The 10,798-nt window shown below is 41.1% G+C and overlaps 1 pseudogene; it reads right to left on the bottom strand.

Annotated features, from left to right (window-relative positions):
* Positions 1-412: 412 nt before the first annotated feature.
* Positions 413-8,197, bottom strand: LOC102484761 (40S ribosomal protein S10 pseudogene; annotated as a pseudogene).
* Positions 8,198-10,798: the final 2,601 nt, after the last annotated feature.

Below are 10,798 nucleotides of genomic sequence, written 5' to 3'. Positions count from 1 at the left end.
CCCTATAGTAAATATTAAAAAAAAAAAAAAAAAAAAGAAACCAGATAATACCAGCAGCTCTGAGCTGGTATTGTGATACACTTGTTATGTGACACACACTGTGCTAAAACTTTACACACATGGTCTCATTTATCTCCACGAACAGCCTCTGTGAAGTAAGTACCATTGTTATCCACATTTGCCAAAGAGAAGAAGGGTCATAGTTAGGAGATAGTGGAACCAGAATTCAGTCTCAGGTCTACCCTAGTCTAGAAGCTGTGCTACTGAACACCACACTGCCCTACCTCCTAGGGGATTTCACTACACTGCCTTTAGTCTCTGCCAGATCAATTACTAGATCATTACAGATTCTTCTTGTTTTATTTTTTTTCTGGCTACAAGTTTATTCAACACAACATAATCTCCTCCAACTTTACTGAGGTGGTTGGCCATGTACACGACCAAATCTGCTCTAAACTGGAACTTGGTGGCTGACAGGGCCCTAGCCTCGGCTTTCCTGTCTGCACCAGGGGGCATAGCACTGTGTCTGTAGGTGTCTCTGTCAGCTTCTCCTCTTGTGAGTCTTGCAGGTCGCTCGCCCTCCAGACCTTTGGGTTGGGGCCTGCCAGTCTCAGGACGGCTTCCGCACAGGGTGGCAGGCATGATCTCGCAGGGGCAGATGAAGGTAATCCCGCAGGTACTGGATACCCTCATTGGTAAGGGACCAGCAGAAATGTCTTCAGGCAAACTGCTCCTTCTCGTAGCCTCGAGACTTAAGAGACGGCATGGCCTTGATGATGTGAAGGTTGGACACAATCTTGTCAGCCAGTTCCTGGTGCTTGGGCATATGGATGTCCTTTGTGGCCACCATCACTCCCTCCTTAACAAGGAGTTCGTAAATGGCAATCCGGTTCTTCTTGGGCACCAACGTCGCGGTGGCTGCAGGGTCTGGGGCTGAGGCTCGTTGTCATTACTTCTCCGCATTAGGATCACCTGGAAAAGTTTTTGTGTTTTTTTTTTTTGAGAGATTTTCACTGTAGGGCGCGTGCGCTCGCCAGACAGACAGAGACATAGAGACAGAAAGTGAGAAATCACCCCCCAGGGGGGATGGTCACGCCGCAATCCCTTCTCCTCCATTCTCCTCTCGGGATCTTGGGCACGCACGCACACGCGCCCGGCGTGAGTTTTAAGCCACCGGGTCTGGGACACGAACCGCGGTCGACTACGTGGGAGTCCAGCGACATAGCCATTACGCTAACTGCTGGTTCCCACCTGGAAAAATTTTTATAGCCTATACCTAGGCACTACGTGAAGTTACTTACATTGGAATTTTTGAGTATGGAGTCTACATACGGTACTTTAAAAAGTTTTCCAGGTGATTCTAATGTTTGGGCAGGATTGACAACCACAAAATTAGACAACAAAGCAGATTAAGTCACAAAGGAAAATGCAATAAATTCCAAAAAGTTACATATTCTAGAGACCACAATTTTTTATTACAATGAAATAAAATTAGAAGTAATAGCAAAAATAATATCAAACCTAAGAAGAAAATAGAGATTAAATTAGAAAACTAAGCAAAACAAAATAAGAAATAAAAAACCTCAGACAACCATTTGGGGGAAAATAATCTCTTAAAAAAAACTCTTAGAAGTTACAACTGCATTTGCAAAAAAAAAAAAAAACTAGAAAATATTAATAAAAAGAAATACATAGAAAAACAGAAAGGATAAAGTTACAGTTGCCAATGAAACTCAGCCGAGCCCTCTGCTAGACCAGTGTTTCTCAAACTATCATGCTCAGAAAATGCCTATGGGGCTTGCTACAATTCTTTTTTCTTTTTTCCTAAATAATTATTTTATTTAACATTATTTATTAATTCATTTTTAAAATTTGGTCAGAGAGAGACAGAGTGAGAGAGAAAGAGGAGGAAAAGTGAGAAAGCAAGTTGCCAGGTCTGGGGCTCAAACCATGGTAGGTCACGTGGGAGTCCAGTGCCCCTAACCGCCCCACCTGCCGGCCCCAAATATTCTTGATTCTCTTCTGTAGAAGATTCTTGACTCCCCTGACTTGACTTAGAGACTAAGGATGTAAATTTCAACAAGCATGCTAAGTAACTCTGATGTGGGTGATCAGTCAGCATGTTATAAGTGGTGTCCCCACTCAAAACCAAATGTCTGCACTAGGTCATAAAGGTTTTCCACTGCCTCTTTGGCAAAAGAGTTTTGGTTTTTACATTTAAGTATATCATCTATTTTGAGTTTAAAAAATTTTGGGGGGGGACCAGCAGTTAGCGTAATGGCTATGTCGCTGGACTTCCACGTAGTCAACCACAGTTCACGTCCCGGATCAGGTGGCTTAAAACCCAACACAGGCGGGGGTGCGTGCGTGCCCAAGATCTGGAGAGAATGGAGGAGAAGGGATTGCGGCGTGGACATCCCCCCTGGGGGTGATTTCTCGCTTTCTGTCTCTCTGTCTCTCTCTGTCTGTCTGGCGAGCGCACACGCCCTATAGCGAAAACCTCTCCAAAAAAAAATTTTTTTTTGAACAATTATTTTATTCAACTTTATTTATTTCAATTTGACCAGAAAGGGACAGAGCGAGAGAAAGAAAGAGAGGGAAAGTGAGAAAGCAAGCCGCCAGGTCCAGGATTTGAACCATGGTTGGCCATGTGGGAGTCTAGCGCCCTTAGCCACCACTACACTGCTGGCCCCTTGCGTTAATTTTTTTTTTTGAGAGGTTTTTGCTATAGGGTGTGTGCACTCGCCAGTGAGACAGAGAGACAGAGAGACAGAAAGCGAGAAATTACCCCCCCGGGGGGATGGCCATGCCGCAATCCCTTCTCCTCCCTTCTCCTCTCGGGATCTTGGGCACGCACGCACATGCGCCCGGCATGAGTTTTAAGCCACCGGGTCTGGGATGCAAACCGTGGCTGACTACATGGGAGTCCAGTGACAGCCATTATGCTAACTGCTGGTCCCTTAATATTGAGTTTCTGACTTACGACGAGATGTGTGTCTTTATTACTTATGTCTTCTTTAGTTTTTCTTTTCAGTGTTTTAGTTTTTAGTGTATAAGTCTTTCACGTCTTTTATTAGGTTTATTCCTAACAGTCTCATGGTTTTTATGCCACTGCAAACAATATTGCTTTTTATTTTCAGTTTCTGACTGATGCTAGTACATATTGGGTAGTCGGAAAAGTCATAATGTACTTTTTTTGTTTTTCTATGCAAAACACATCATGACTTTTTCAACAACCGAATAGAAACATAATTAACACCTGTACATTGATCTTATATCCCACAAACTTGCTAAACTCACTTACTGGTTCTACTAGGGTTTTAATAGATTTAATCAGATTTTCTATATTAGGAATCACGTCATTTGTGGGGAAAAAATTTTTATTTTTTCCTTTTTGTTATTTTTTTTTCTTGCCTTATCACAATGCCTGAATCTTCAACATTGGGAATGAACATCCTACTTTGTTCATCATCTTAGGGAAAAACCATTTGGTTTTTACCATTAAGGATGATGTTATTTGTAGGACTTCATTAGTGAAATCACTGGAAATGAACTCATATGAATTATTTTTTGTGAAACATTTTAAAATTGTATACTCCAGGGTACATTACCATTTCAGTAAAAGGAGTCTGTCAACAACTAAAAATTGGAGGGAGAAAACAAGAGTTTTAAATTGCTTTAAAATTTTAGAAAATATCATGATAGTGATATTTTTCCTTTCACAGTAGCAACAATAATACCAAAATTGACATAAATGCCTAGAAATACACTTGATCAGAACTATGCAATACTTTTATGAAGAAAAGCATAAATCTATGGGGAATATAGGAAATGTCACTAAATAGAATAATTGTGTTCATGTATGAAAAGAGCCAGTTTCATATAAACATCAGTTCATTAATTTAACCTATATATTTATACAGTCCCAAACATCTCAATAGGCTTGTTTTTATAATGCCAAGATGATTCTTAGGTTCATCTGAAAAAGCAAACCATAGCAAAATAACTAGAGCAATTCTAAGAAGAGAAGAAATTTTTCTTTTTATTACATTTTTGCCATAGGATGGGTATGTTTTCAGAGAGAAACAGAGAATAGAAGAGAGGGAAAGTAAGAAATCACTCCCTCAGGACCAGCAGTAATGGCTATGTCGCTGGACTCCCATGTAGTCGACCACGGTTCGAGTACTGGACCTGGTGGCTTAAACTCACTCCTGGTGCATGTGTGTGCGTGCCCAAGATCCTGAGAGGAGAAGGGATTGTGGCATGGCCATCGCCCCCGTGGGATGATTTCTTGCTTTCTGTCTCTCTCGCTTTCTGGTGAGTGCACGCACCCTATAGCAAAAACCTCTAGAAAAAAAAATCATTCCCTCAGAGGGGTTGGCCATGCCACAATCCCTTCTCCACCATTCTCCTCTTGGAATTTTGGAAACACAAATGAGTGTGCAGTGTTTTTCAAGCTGCTGGGTCCAGGACTCCAACTGAGGAGTCAGTCCTATAGGATTCAGCACCTTAACCTTCACACCACCCACTGGCCCAAAGAGTAGACTACTTCTACAAAGTATAAATAGGTACTATGAAACAATAGTGATTAAAATAATGTGGTAATATATTGAATAACTCAGTGCAGAATGGGCTGAGTGCATGATAAAGATGGAATTTCAAATCAGTGCAGGAAAAGATAGATCATTCAATATATGGTATAGGCCCGACTGCATTTTCTTATGGTATAAGTGGTGGCGGTGGTAGAGTAAGGGGAGGAAGCTTACAATAATACCAAAATTGACATAAATGCCTAGAAATACACTTGATCAGAACTATGCAATACTTTTATGAAGAAAAGCATAAATCTATGGGGAATATAGGAAATGTCACTAAATAGAATAATTGTGTTCATGTATGAAAAGAGCCAGTTTCATATAAACATCAGTTCATTAATTTAACCTATATATTTATACAGTCCCAAACATCTCAATAGGCTTGTTTTTATAATGCCAAGATGATTCTTAGGTTCATCTGAAAAAGCAAACCATAGCAAAATAACTAGAGCAATTCTAAGAAGAGAAGAAATTTTTCTTTTTATTACATTTTTGCCATAGGATGGGTATGTTTTCAGAGAGAAACAGAGAATAGAAGAGAGGGAAAGTAAGAAATCACTCCCTCAGGACCAGCAGTAATGGCTATGTCGCTGGACTCCCATGTAGTCGACCACGGTTCGAGTACTGGACCTGGTGGCTTAAACTCACTCCTGGTGCATGTGTGTGCGTGCCCAAGATCCTGAGAGGAGAAGGGATTGTGGCATGGCCATCGCCCCCGTGGGATGATTTCTTGCTTTCTGTCTCTCTCGCTTTCTGGTGAGTGCACGCACCCTATAGCAAAAACCTCTAGAAAAAAAAATCATTCCCTCAGAGGGGTTGGCCATGCCACAATCCCTTCTCCACCATTCTCCTCTTGGAATTTTGGAAACACAAATGAGTGTGCAGTGTTTTTCAAGCTGCTGGGTCCAGGACTCCAACTGAGGAGTCAGTCCTATAGGATTCAGCACCTTAACCTTCACACCACCCACTGGCCCAAAGAGTAGACTACTTCTACAAAGTATAAATAGGTACTATGAAACAATAGTGATTAAAATAATGTGGTAATATATTGAATAACTCAGTGCAGAATGGGCTGAGTGCATGATAAAGATGGAATTTCAAATCAGTGCAGGAAAAGATAGATCATTCAATATATGGTATAGGCCCGACTGCATTTTCTTATGGTATAAGTGGTGGCGGTGGTAGAGTAAGGGGAGGAAGCTTGATCTCTGTCTCATTCTTTTACCAAAATCAATTATAGCAGCAGGATAGTTGCATAGCATAAAATACGACACTGCAAGGCAGACTATGTAGGGCATGCCCACGCTCATGATCGGGGCGGGCCGAGGTTGGGTGTGGATCATGCCATCAGGACCCTTGCTGGGGTATCATATGTCTTGTTTTTGTTTCTCTCACTCATTGAATAAATAAATAAAGCAAACAAATGAAAAACAATTATAGGCAAAATCAAGGTTTACATGTAAAACAAAACTATAAAAATACTTAAGCTTTAGGGCCTGCAGGTGGCACAGTGGTTAAGGGCGCTGGACACCCATATGGCTGACTGTAGTTTGAGTCCTGGACCTGGTGGCTTGCTTTCTCACTTTCTCTTTCTCTTTGTCTCTCTGGTCAAATTAAAATAAATAAATAAAGTTAATAAAATAATTCTTTAAAAAATACTTAAGCTTTAGTATGAATAAATAACTCATAATATAAAAATAGGAAAAGCCTTTCTGAAAATGACATAGATTTTAAAGTCTACTAGAGCAAAAAAAGACAAAAAACCTGCATAAAATCAAAAGATATATCAAAGAAAATTATATACACACACATATATATAACAAAATTATATAACACATCATATATATTTTTTCTTTATTGATTGGACAGTGTAATTTTTGAGGGACATCATACATGTACTATAAAAATCTTCATGGAAAAAATCCCTAGTTGAAAATAATAGCGAGTAGGTTGGTGGTATGATAATTAAGGGAACTGGATCCCACAACTGCAGTTTAAGTGCCAAACCTGGTGGCTTGAAAAACGTACTGGATGGGGCCAGCAGGTGGTATGGTGGTTAAGGTGCTGGACTCCCACATGGCTGATCATGCTTCAAGTCCCAGATTTGGCACTTGCTTTCTCAATCTCTCTCTCTCCCCCTCTGGTGAGCATACATGCTCTATAACAAATTTTTAAAAATAATAAAGTTAAATATATAATTCTAAAACAAAGAAACAAGAAAAGAAACACTGGAGGTATGCATGCATGCTCAAAATCCCAAAGGGAGGGAGAGATGGAGAAGAAAGGAGTGTGACATGGCCATCCTCAATGAGAGGTAATCTCACTTTCCCTCTATCTTTTTCTTTCTGGCGAGTGTATGCACCCTCTGACAGAGAGAGAGAGAGAAAGAAAGAAAGAGAGAGAGAGAGAGAGAGAGAGAGAGAGAGAGAGAGAGAGAAGGAAAGAAGGAGGAAAGGAAGGAAGGAAAGAAGAAAAGAAGGAAGGAAAAGAAAAAATAATGGCACAGAGTGCCACCAGGTAGCGTAGTGGTTAAGGTACTGGACTCCCACATGGCCAACATGGTTCAAATCCCAAAACCAGCAGCTTAAAACCCACATCAGTCTTGTGTGAATGCATGCCCAAAATCCCAGGAGGAGAATGAATAGAGGAAAAAGGACTGTGGTGTGGCTATCCCCAGTGAGGGGTGATTTCTTACTTTCTCACTTTCTGTCTCTTGGTTTCTCTCTGTGTCCCTGGGGAGTAAATGTTTCCTACAACAAAAATCTCTCTAAAATAATAATAATAAAATAATAGCACAGAACATGAACAGGCAATTCAAAGAAGAAATACAAATGACTGAACCGAGAAACATAAATATAGGGTTGACCTCACGAATAAAAAGTCCACATTAGAGCAAAAATACAATAACATACTTTTTGCCTATCACAATTATGAAAATGAAAAAGATCTGAAATATACAATATATGGGAACATATTAATGATATAAGGCTTTACTACTGTAACAGAGACTAAGTAGTAAAGCAGGTTAATAATGATGTTCTTTTTTTTTTCTTAAGGTTTTTGCCATAGGGTGTGTGCGCTCACCAGAGGGAGAGACAGAGAGAGGGAAAGTGAGAAAATACCCCCTCCTCTAGGGGGTCACGCTGCAATCTCTACTCCTCCCTACTCCTGTCAGGACTTTGGGCATGCATGCACATGTGCCCAGAGTGATTTTTAAGCTGCTGGGTCTGGGACTCAAACTGCAGTCAGCCATGTAGGAGTGCCTTAAGCACTACCCCACTTGCTGTACCCAAAGATGCTCATTTTGGGGCTCAGAAGGTGGTGTAGTAATAACACAACTGGACCCACATGGAAGGTCTCTGGTTTGCTTCCCAGTGCCTCTCTGTACATGCCAGGTGTGCACACACAGGCCTATCTTGGCAGGCCGAGGCTGAGGGTGGATCGCAGTGTGAAGACCATGCTGGGGTGCTTGTCTCTCCCTCAGAGATGAAAAGAAATACACTTTAAAAAAGTGCTGATTTCTTTTACTTACCACTGCTTGTGTGAATGGTCCAGGTCAACTCGGATAACTTTGCAAATGGGGATCTCGCCTTCAGCCCCATGTCTCAGGTCTCCCTCCTTCAACAGACTCTGTGCTCCATGGCAAGCAGTTCTCCAAGAGGAGCCTGCCATCTCCTCTTTCAAGATTTCACCCCATAATGCCAATGGGCCCTTTGAATTGATGTCCCGTCTTGCTTCCAATCAATGTAGCTGTAGCACACCCTCCAAGGCTAGTCTTAAGTCATGGCAAGAAGGTACAGACATTTCTTGCGTGAACAGGGCTGCTACTTAGCGTTTGAAAGGCACGGGTGTGGTCAATAGTGATTATGGCTTAAAAAGCTCAGGAAAAGGCATTTTTGGAAGATACATTGTTCTACATTTATGCTATAATATTCTGAATGGTAGATTTAACATAACTGGAAAATGAGTTATGGTTCGTATCTTCCTGAATACGCTGGGTAAGACTTGATTTGCCCTCCTCATCAATGACGCACATAACAGCAGATGAGAAGCTGTCAGCCGTAATAATGTAACCAGCATTAAATAAACTACTAGGGGACTGCCAAAGCAAGATAACCTATAACCTGTAGTTTCAATAAAAACCAGTTCCCCAGCGCTTTGGCATTTAAAGTAGTAATATGTTGCTTCTTTTTCCTCACGGTATGCATCTGACAATAAAGAGATGATTCCTGGACCTGAGCAGGAAAATACCATGTGCTTAGTGGACAAAAAACAAACAGGTAAACTACTGCTTCTTCTCTACTCATTGTTCTAAATATTCATCAACAAATCACTATACTTTACATGGGCTGACAAATTCTGTAGCATGTTTTAAAATTAGTTTACTTTGTAGTCAGAAAGTAAGGATTTTGTAAGACAGTAGGAAGAACTACACAAGTTTTATAGTTACCGTGTCTGTGTGTTGACTTCATAAAAGATTTTCTTTTGTTTTTCAAAAGAAAATCTATACGTTCTATAATGTAGTCACATCAAATTAGAAAAATAAGTTGGCCATGGTCACATGGCTAAACAGTAGAATCAAATTCTCTTTAAGTTCAAAGCCTATCGTTTCTCTTAAAAGAAAAAAAAGATTCAAAAATAGATGGTAATGTAAGCCTATTTTATTATTTAACTTTATTCATTTATTTATTTTAATTTGAACAGAGAGGGAGATGGAGAGAGAGAGAGATAAAGTAAGAAAGGAAGCCAAGTCTGGGACTGGAATCACAGTCAGCCATGTGGAAGTCCACTGCCCCCAACCACTACACCACCTGCCAGCCCCACAGTGCACTGCGCTTTGAAGGCTGAGACCACATGGGAGGCCTGGGTTCAATTCCCAGTCCAACATAAACATCAGGTGCAGGGACCAGCAGATGTCATGTTGGTTATGTAGCTAGACTCCATGTAGTCAATTGCGGTTTGAGTCTTGGCCCTGGCAGCTTGAAACTCATGCCAGGTGTGTGTGCCCGAAATCCCAAGAGAAGAATGGAGAAGGGATTGTGGTGTGGCCATCCCTCTGGGGGTGATTTCTTACTTTTTCTCTCTTTCTCCGGCAAGTGCACATGCCCTATAGAAAAAAATCTTTTTTTTTTTGAGAGGTTTTTGCTATAGGGTGCGTGCGCTCGCCAGATAGAGAGATAGAAAGTGAGAAATCACCCCCCAAGGGGGGATGGCCATGCTGCAGTTTCTTCTCCTCCTTTCTCCTCTCGGGTCTTGGGCACGCACGCACACGCGCCTGGCGTGAGTTTAAGCCACCGGGTCTGGGACTCGAACCGCGGTCGACTACGTGCGAGTCCAGTGACATAGCCATTACGCTAAATGCTGGTCCCAGAAAAAAAATCTTTCTTAAAACAAAAAAGTCAGGTGTAGTGGCGCACACCTGTAAATCCTAGCCACTTAGGGAGGCTCAGGCAGGAGGATCACAAGTTCCAGGCTGGCCTGGGCAACTGAACAACAGCTGGGTGTGTCCAGGTGGTGTGGTGAAGGGCAATGAATTCCCACATGGCCGATTGCAGTTTGAGTCCTGGACCTGGAGGCTTGCTTTCATGCTTTCCCCTTTCTCTCTGGTCAAATTAAAATAATAATACTAATTATAATAACAAATGAAATTAAATAAATAATTCTTAAAATAAAAAAAGAAAAAAGAACCAAAGAACCAGTTGGGTATGGTGGTGGGTGGCTATAGTCCCAGGTGGGTGGCTAAGTAAGAGGATTGTGATACAGCGAGACCCTGTCTTAAAGGAAAATAAGGAAGGTACATAATTCAAAAGATACAAGAAGACATATGGTGGGAAACAAATCATCCTACCTGTTCTTCAATTACTTAGCTCCTTTCCCCAGAGGCAACCATGATTAGTTTTGTGTTGTCTTTAAAGAGAAAATCTCGATGGGGTGTGTAATTTTTTTTTATTGTTTAAACATAAATGTTTAAAAAAACTGTATACATGCATACAGCGTCTTGTATTTTGCTGTTTTTATTAATAGTCTGAAGAAATGATCATATCAGTCCATAAAGAACAGAATCTTTTTTTTTTTTTTTGAGAGGTTTTTGCTATAGAGTGTGTGTGCTCACCAGAAAGACAGAGGGAAAAAGTGAGAAATCACCCCCTAGGGGGGAAGGCCACACCACAATCCCGTCTCCTCCATCCTCCTCTCAGGATCTT

Source organism: Tupaia chinensis, unplaced genomic scaffold (assembly GCF_000334495.1).
Source record: "Tupaia chinensis unplaced genomic scaffold, TupChi_1.0 Scaffold000354_1, whole genome shotgun sequence".
Classification (NCBI taxonomy): domain Eukaryota; kingdom Metazoa; phylum Chordata; class Mammalia; order Scandentia; family Tupaiidae; genus Tupaia; species Tupaia belangeri.
This window is presented reverse-complemented; position numbering and strand designations above follow the sequence as displayed.